This window comes from Cornus florida, unplaced genomic scaffold (assembly GCF_030987335.1).
Source record: "Cornus florida cultivar Cherokee Brave unplaced genomic scaffold, ASM3098733v1 CherokeeBrave_3.0.0_Hap2_Chr10, whole genome shotgun sequence".
Classification (NCBI taxonomy): Eukaryota; Viridiplantae; Streptophyta; class Magnoliopsida; order Cornales; family Cornaceae; genus Cornus; species Cornus florida.
In genome coordinates, this window is record NW_026775580.1 from 107,317,009 (window position 1) to 107,327,005 (window position 9,997).

General features: G+C 33.7%; 1 non-coding gene across 1 annotated transcript; it reads right to left on the minus strand.

Annotated features, from left to right (window-relative positions):
- Window positions 1-4,973: 4,973 nt before the first annotated feature.
- On the minus strand, window positions 4,974-5,045 carry TRNAC-GCA (transfer RNA cysteine (anticodon GCA)). Its single transcript has one exon. It is a non-coding gene; the product is annotated as a tRNA-Cys (tRNA).
- Between the last annotated feature and the right edge of the window lie 4,952 nt (window positions 5,046-9,997).

The window sequence follows — 9,997 nt, forward strand, 5'->3', positions numbered from 1 at the left end:
TTTCTTGAATTAGAGGTGGTCTATATTTGTCATGCATTGATTCATATATAAGCTTGAATGAATTGGTCTCTATCCATTTGAATAATTGTATTGATGTCTTGAATTACCTGCTAGTCCAGCATTTATTTAGATTTCGAACTTTCACTTGAAGCCTGGTTTATGATGCATTAGTTTTAAGTTCAAAACAGGAATAAATAAAACTATTGAAACAGTTTTATAGTCTCTGCTTGAATTTCTATGTGACTTTCGTTGTTGTGGTTTGTATAATTGTGTAAAATCTTGTGACTTGGGATCCTCTATATCTAGTTTATACTTATTCTTTGTAAGCTTGAAGTACTCCACCATAGATTCGTTTTTTTTTTATCATCTCCATACACTGACTAATCTGTTACCGTTGATGTTTGGTTATGCCTGTTGTTTGACTTGGTTGTCAGCAGCTTCTTTCAAAGTACACAGTCATTTGATATCTATTCTGATTTGGTTATCAAAATTGTGCTTTCGACTTTGCCTACTCATTTCTGTTAAAAGTACCGTGTTTGGGTTGTGGATCCATACCACATGTTTTGTGCAACCCCTTTACTTGCTTGTTCATGTTCATTTGCTGGAATTTGTGTTTACTTAATAGAATTCCCAGTACTTGGTACACGGCAGGTCTGACCTGACAAGTGGAGTGAGATGAATATGCTTTATGTTTTTGATGAAGAAGAAGTCTTGATTTGTCCTACTCCTTTGGTTGAATTACTAGCCATAGCTTTGTATTTCCGAAATGTACTGTCTAGAGTTGATAATGAGAAGTAAAGTAACACCGGTTAGGTTGATGTGCAAATGAGAGAGGGGTTTTATGATTGTTGATTGGAGCACAGAGCAATAGGCTTTGTCCTAACTGAGTAATTGATCGCCTAGCTAGTCCCATACGGCTTGTAGCAGAAGTGCTCACTGGATATATTACACACAAACAGTAGATATAGTTGGTCAAACAGGATATATATTATGCGATTTGACCCAAAAATTTAAGTTGTTAGATATTGTAAATCTCCAAGTCATATATACTCATTTCTCATTTGGATCCGATGTGAGACAAGGCTTCTTTTTTAGCATTCTTTCCCACCCAAACTTGGAAGACACCGAATCAATGATGGGAGTCTGGTTTTGATACCAATGGTAACACGGGTCGTGGCGTGGCGTGATAGTGGTGGTAACACTTAATCAATTTATAACCATTTCACGATACTATACTTGTAATAGCGTGCATTTATTATCCATATATATGTATGCGTCTATATGTTAAATGTGTATTAATTTTCACCCCCGATCTCCTATCTCAACAATTTCTTGACATCTAAAGGCATACCACTGACACCATACGAGAGATGATGAGTGGCTTAGTTCAAATCTGAACTCGTTAGGGAGAGGAAGGGAGCAAGCGGGTGAGTTTGAGAACTCACCTCGGATTGGTTGCCGCTTGGATAAGCTTCATTGTTTCTGTGGAGTGATTGGGGTGCCTAGGTTTGAGGAAGAATAAGATAGTTGTTAAGGTAGTGTTAGACAGAATATTGGTGGGCTTGAACGTTGGGCTTAGCCTATTGGGTCTTTTGAGTTGGGTTGAGCTTAATTAATAAGTCAAAATGATTAAATATATGTTGGGTGTAACAAAAAAGTAAAAACGAAATAGCGACTAAATCTATATATATATATATATATATTTAAAATATTCAAAAGCTCAGTTTAAGATTGTTTGCACTTTGCATGCATGTTGGTGAACAAACAAGCCGAGCATAGGTATGTTTGAACTCGGCTTATCTAATAAATGAACTTAGGTTGGGATAAAAGCGTATGAACTGAGTCCAACTAAAGCCAAGGCCTAGTAGTTCTCCAATGGCTTTGTTGGTTTGCAGCCTAGATGCAACTCAAAGCCTAGAAGTCAGAAATAAGAAATGGCTTTATCCCATATGTTACTTATTTGTGGTCCTGTTGGGACCATTTATTAATTTTTTTAGGGCATTCTTCTTTCCTTTTGTTAAAGATCACCCAGTTCAAGACATCAATGATCTTAGTTTATTCACTTTGACAAAAATATCATGTTTCAAAATATATTTGTTAAAAAATGAAAAAAGTTATATGTACTTGTGTAAGAAGAAAAAAACGCACACAAAGTTATACGAGAATTACTATACGAAAGAATGATGGAAAGAAATAAAAGAAATCAACGTTAAAGGGTAAGAAGGAAAACATTGAATGCTACCACGCTTAGGGGTGCACAAGAGAACCGGAACCGTGGAACCGGAATCGTTTTTTCCGGTTCTCATGGTTCCGGTTCTGAATTTAAGAACCGTGGACATACGGTTCCGGTTCCGGTTCCAGCCCGTGGGAACCGGTAAGAACCGGAACCGTATATATAACATACGGTTCCGGTTCCGGTTCCGGTTCCAGCCCGTGGGAACCGGTAAGAACCGGAACCGTATATATATATATATATGTACTATATATATAATTTTATACTAAAAAAATGAAGTAAAAACTAAAGAAAAGTCGTTGGACCTGAAAAAAAACATGTTCCTTTTAGTTTGTTTGCTAGTTTGTTTGCCCTAAATGTCTCTCTCTCTCAGTCCTCGTCAGTCGCCTCCTCTGAGTACTCTGAAATTCTCAATCTCTCATGATCTCATCTTAGGGTTTGACGAAGTGACGAATGCCCAAGCTAATCTGCTCTCGGTGGTTCCGTGACTTCCGCCTCTGTTTGCCGAGAGTTAACCGACGCCGACATGTTGGTCATTTTAGGACATCATTATTGACGCTCCTAATCTCCCCGACTACATCTCCAACCTTCCCGATGAGTGCTTAGCTTGCATATTCCAGTTGCTTGGCTCCGGTGATCAGAAACGATGCTCTCTCGTCTATCGCCGGTGGTTTCAAATTGAGGGACAGAGACGTCACCGTCTCTCTTTCAACGCCCAAGCCGATCCGCTCTCGGTGGTTCCGTCTCTGTTTTCGAGGTTTGATGCGGTGACTAAACTCACTATAATCTGAAATGCGATCGCAGATTTGCGAGCATCGGCGACGAAGCTCTCAAGCTCATCTCTTTCCGATGCTGAAACCTAACCCGTCGTCCCGTCTGAAGCTCCGTGCTTGACTGCTTACCGAGAGTTAAAGGTTCCATGGGAACCGAACCGGAACCGTAGAGTTTCTACGGTTCGGTTCTATATTATACGGTTCCGGTTCCGGTCCCGGTTCCATTTTTAAGGAGCCGTTGTGAACGGTTACGGCCGGAATCGTGAGAACCGGAACCGTGTGCACCCCTAACCACGCTGACGGGAATGTGCATGATGGTATTTCCTAAATATATTTATAATTTAAAATATGATTTTATGTCGGATACATATTCATTACTTCTCACTTAAGACATATATTTTATACTTTCAAAATGAACACATATTTAAACAAGTCTTAAATATTAAAATATAATTTTTTTCAAGTAAGGTATCATAATATAATTATTAAGAAAATTTTAATATTTCTTCAACAACGAGGTATTAAAATATATTTAACAACTAATTTATTCAAAATTTATTCATATAATCAGTTTAATTGTCATAATTTCTTTATAAGTTAATTTTGTAACATGATAAATAATTATTGTAACATGATAAATAATTATTAGTTAAATTTATTCATATATATATACACACACTCTATAAACTTTAATACATATTTATTTTAATGTAGTGTATATCAACATATCCTTTTTGTTCGTTTTCATGTCTTATTTTTCAATAATTTGTCTAGGAAGTAAAGGTTCTTCTATTAGCTTAGTTTGATTAGCATAAATCAATTAAAAATGAAAAGAAAAGATAAAAAACTAAATTCTTTTAAGAATTCGGTTAGATGAAAAGCAAATTTTTTTTTTATGAAGAGACGAGAGTGACATTCTCTCTTGCGTTAATTTTTTCATAGAAATTTTCACTTTCCCGCAAAAAATTGTGCCTTTACATCTTAGTTTTCTAACATGACAACAATTGTAACAATCCAACAATCTCTACATACTAATTATGGAAGTACTTTAGTTCCCAACTAATTGCATCTTCTTTTGACGCATAAATAAATGTACCCGTGCCAAGTGTAAAAGTTTTATAGCAAAGGCAGTGACAATCCAAGTCTAGGTATGTATTTAATTTCTGAAAGCATCAAAACCCCCCTTCCTAAATTTATAAAACATTATTTTAATATAAACAAATTGAATAATATAAATAATTTATATTATATTTTTAATAATTTATCATTTTATCATTTTTTTTTGCTAAAAATGAATATAAATAATTGGATATAAAGAGTATTCATCTAACACAAATTTATTTATTATTATTATTCTTTTTAGTATTTGAAATCATAAGATTAACTTTGGTAAGTAGATTTTTTTTTCCCCGATCCAAATTAATAAAATAATAATTTTTCACATGAAAAAAAATTCCTAACAACCAAATGCATAATAGAAATTTGATTTTTCTTTCTTTTATTTCACTTTCCATCATAATTTTCTATATAACCAAACAAACCTTTAGAGTGCAGTGATAGTTTCAGATATGAAAATTAAATATTTTATTTCTTGTTGTATACCGTAAGAATACGTTTAGGACACTTTCATAATACGATGGAATAATTTTTAAAAGAATGAGATTCAATGGAATTTAATATATATTATGGGTTATTTATAAAAATAATATAAATTTAAAATAACGAATATCTAGCTTTAAGTTTTAAATTAGTTATTTTATTCATAATTATATAGATAAAATGATAAATTATATATTATTATTTTTTGACGTGTCTTTTTCTTTTCTTTTCTTTTTTTGAATGTAATACAATGAAAAATAAATAAAAAAGAAGTGAACGAAAAATATTTTCTTTTAAAAAGGTAGTAATAGAGTAAAAAACGAAGAAACAGGATGTAAAAAGTGAACAAAAAAGTATTAACATTTAAAAGGGCCCAACCGGGTTCGAACCGGTGACCTCTTGATCTGCAGTCAAATGCTCTACCACTGAGCTATGGACCCTTGTCCGTATCAAGTTGTTTTGTCTTTTCATAATATAATTTATATATTTGACTAGTGTTGCACATACAACTATTTAGAAAAAAAGGATGAGACACGAATTATGAGATAAAGGCACAATTATTTTGAGTTGAGGGAGTACCCCTTAGTATATAAATTAAATTAATTAAAGTTTTATAATTAATTTATACATTATAAAATTTTATATTTATATATACATCAATGTATCTGTATTTTGTAGTCTTCATATTTGTGTCAAATGGTACTAATTTTTACAAAATTGTATTTTGAAAAAGTAAAAATTAAGTTAGATAAGTTTGATTTGTGTGTGTGTTTGTATTTTCTTTTCCAAGAGTTCTTAGAATTTTGTTCTAATTATAATTGAACCAATTACTAACTTCTCAGATTTAGAGAATAGTAGAACTAATAAAACATATGTGTCACCACGAAAGATTTGGTTAAATGATAGAATGACAATAGTTAGATGGGAAGCACATGGGCTAGAGTGCAACCTGAGTGGGTCAATTCGAACCCGACCCAAGCTTTAACGAAATTTTTTTTACGAACTTAAACAACTTATTTTTACAATTGAATTTGGGTTCAGTTTTAAAAAATCTCAATCCAAATTTCATTATAATTTGACTTGGGTTGAGGTGTTAAGAACCCAAGCTTAACCCTAACCCAAACTCAAATTCTAATTTATTTTTAGGTAATTTTTAGTTTTAAATATACTAAATAATTTTTATTTTATTTTATTTTATTTTTTTAAATCTTAGTTGATTGTTTTTTAATTCTTTGATAATTAATTTTCTAATAATTTTTTTGTCATAGTTTAAAATTTTACACTAAGGTTATTATTATTATTTATACTTTAGGAGTAATCTGTTAAAATTTGGGATGCGAAAATAAGAAATGCAAATAGGAAAAGGGAAGGACACATGCATATACATGGTTTGACACTAAGGCCTACATCCATGGACAAAGAGCCACTGAGGGCCACATTTTTATTATTCAGATATGTTTATTGCTTGAGTACAAGGAGCCAATATATAGGCATGATAAAGATAAGAATATATGGAAGGTGTATAGTCAAAGGAGGCACTATGATTGGTGGAGGATTTTGCTCCACTGGTATATAAAAATATTTATAATTAGAAAGAAATTGACCGAATCACCATGATTGGTGGAGAATTTTGCTCCACAATTATATATAAATATTTATATTTTTCAATACTCCCCCTCAAGTTAGAGCATGAATATAATGAATGCCCAACTTGCTAAAGAAAAACCTTGAAAGATGATGATGTTGGGGAAAATGACCAGATCTTACCAGGAAAATAAACTGGAACTCGCCAGGGAAAATGGCCAAAACTAAACCGGGAAAAAGCCGGAAGTACGCCGAGAAAATAATGTGAAGACATAGAGAATATGCTCCATGATAATAATTACAATACTCCCCCTCAAATTCTAAATGGGATTACAAGAGCAACTTGGCTCTGATTCAATTCAAAAATATACGTTTCATCCGATACATCATAGAAGGTTCTAGATACCGTTTCCCATATCTCCTTAGCTGTGGGAAGAAGAATAAATCGCTGCATCAATGATGGGATCATCGAGTCAATGAGCCAACTCTTGACTTGATGATTTTCAGTTATCCATGCCTCTAATTTCGGATCTCTAAGTGCGGGTTTTTTCGCTTCTTCGGTGAGATACCTAACCTTGTTACGAGCGCCGATCCATATCTCCATGAGTTGAAACCATAATGAGTAGTTAGTCTCATCCAGTATAATTCTAGTTGGAAATGCATAATTTTCTTGCTGAACTATGACCTGCAGTGCCGAAGGCGGGATTGGTACGGTAGTTGCACTTGAAGTAATCTCCATTTAAACTAACAACAGAAATAAAATTCGAATACAGAATACGAAGGAGAAGAAGGGAAAAAAAAAATTTATTAGAGTTGATCTGATACCATGTTAAAATTTGGGATGTGGAAATAAGAAATGCAAATAGGAAAATGGAAGAGAATAAACACATGCATATACATGGTTTGACACTAAAGCTTACATTAATGGACAAAAAGCCGTTAAGGGCTACATTTTTATTATTCAGATCTGTTTATTGCTTGAGTATAAGGAGTTTATGTATAGGCATGGTCAAGATAAGAATATATAGAAGGTGTGCAATAATCAAATGAGGCATCATGATTGGTGAAAGATTTTACTTTACTGTTATATAGAAATATTTATAATTGGAAAGAAATTGACCGGATCACCATGATTGGTGGAGGATTTTGCTCCACAATTATATAAAAATATTTATATATTTCAATACTAACTCAAAACTAATACAAGATTAACTGTATTTTTAGTTTGATTTTCTTTAACCTGAGCTCAACTCAAATTTAAAATTTGAACATGAGTTAGAGAATGAAAGTTAGATTTGACTTGAATTGTATAAACTCGGTTGTACTGAGTTGAACCCTGAAGTTGCACCCCTATTCAAAGGTATTATTGATCTTATGCATGTCGTTTTTGTGTGTATAATATTGAGTTTTTGTATTCCTTGGCTCCTTCAGTCTCTCTCTCTCTATCTAGTTCTCTCCCTCGTGAGAGTTTTCCCTTTCTTGCGAACCCTAGCTGTTGTCGCCATCACCATCATCCCACACATCAGAGGGTTTAATCTTATGTTTGGGTTGTTCCTCGTAACGTCCAGGTTCTTTGTTTTATCTGTTTATCAGATATGGAGTTGATTCCATGGATGTTTATATGTGTGTTGGCTTCCACACTTCCTTTTGTTCGCCGTTCTTATGTTTTTTTTGCCGGAGGGGATCTGGTAAGCAGTTTGTGGTCTAATTAAGTGCTTTGACTGTTGGACGGCATATTGGCTTATCCTTGTCGCTTTTTCCCTTTGATCCAGGTATTTTTACAGTTTTATTGGTTGCCTTTTGTGTACTAAATTTCTATATGTGATGTTTTGTTTCTTGATCTCTTTGTTAGCGAAGGGTCTCTCTGGACACCGACGTTTCCGATTCTGTTGGATCAGCGACGCTTTCTTTGTTTTCTCCGGTATGTGGGTTTTATGGTCAGGTTAGTTATGCCTCTCCTCTGGCTGCCATCGCCTATGGGCGGTGGCTGGAACAAGAGGGCAAGATTGATATCGCAATACTCAGCGATGTTTCTCGACAACGCTCATCCACCTCAAGCTTGTGACGGCAATGTTGCTGATTCCTCTGATCTGGAGTTTAACAGCCCATATTCTGGTTGTTCTTGGCCATGATGTTTTCACTATTGGAAGTCATCTGAATAATTCATTCATGGAAACCCAGGCTCTTCTATGGATTTCGTATGGCCATACTTTTAATTGTAAAGTCCCTTTGCTGGACAATTATTCATTGTTGCCGTCTTGGTCGCGGGGGCTGGAATATCGATCTCACGGTGTCCTCCGTTTATGGTGTTTTTCGGTGACGGTGATTTCCTTTGGTGTCATGCTGATGTTGCTCCTTTGGCGTATGGATCAGGCTGGGTGTACAGATGTGGGTCCGGGAGAAGTTTCTGGTTATTGTGGGTGGGCCTCCTATCCTATGGATTTGTTTTACTGGCCTTAGGTCCAATCTCTGTTCATGCTTTTGAGGGCTTTATGTCTCTATTGGGCCACTCTTGTTTGCCTGTGCCCAATGTTATGTCTGGATGTTTATACTCTTACTTTTACGTATATATAATTTCTCGTGTTTGCTAGGAAAAAAAAATCTCTCTCTCTCTCTCTATATATATATATATATATATATATATATATATATATATATATGTATATATATATAATTGTACTTGTGTGCAACAGTCCAATGCCTTCTATATATATAAAATTTGAACAGTTGTAAAAATCAATCCAATTTGATTTGAATAAATAACAACTCAACTCGATTGACTTTGGACTCTCTTCCCTTGAAAAAAAACCTTAAATACTCTCTGTTATTCATTAATACATAATGATATGATACATTTAGGAGTAATGATGATATATTTGGGCAGCAGAATTATTTTACGGAATGCATATGGTTACATCGATCAATTAAGAGCACTTGATTAAAGAATTCTATCCGACTCTTGGACTTTAAATTTATTTTTCTTAAAATAAATGTTTTCTTATTTATCTGTTAATTATGTGAAGGTGTGTGTTTGGTTTAACCCAAACTGAACTAGGGATTGGTTTAGGGTTTACTTGTCCAAATCCTTATGAGTTGCATACTTGCAAGCTAAATACCACACACAAAAAGACATTTAGGCCCCGTTTGGGAAGTGTAGTGTGATGTAGTGTACTGCTCTAACCTAGAACAGAACAAGTGTTTTGTAGTGTGATGTTCTGGAATGAGAACAAAACATGTTTGGTGTTCCAAGTTTGCTCTACCGAATCATGGAACAAAAATATGGTAGAACATGTTTGGTAATGTATCTTGTTCTAAGAAATATGAGAACAAAACATGTTTGGTGTTCCAAAGTGTAACCAAAATTAATTTGATAAATAAAATAATTAAATATGTTGGATTAAAAATGTTTTGAATTAATATTTTCTTCAATACATTTTTTCTAATATAAAGTTACAGAAAATGATTGTATTACGCCGAACATATTTTTCCTCCATTTATATTAATTTATTATAATAACCATATAAATAAATAAATAAAATCCAAATATGGAACTGAAATAAAGTTTCAAAAGATCATAGTTTCATAAATTTTAATATATTACATACATGAGTATAAATAATATTACAACATTCGCCAACAACATTTCTCAACAGCGACAATAATAAACAACAACAACATGAGCAAAAACAACAAGAATATAGTTATAGTAAGACAATAACAACATCCATAGATAATGTAGTTTTGCCGCTTTTGTTGAGCTTGCATAACAGTAACTACATCCTCCAATTCTTCCTGCACACGACCGCCC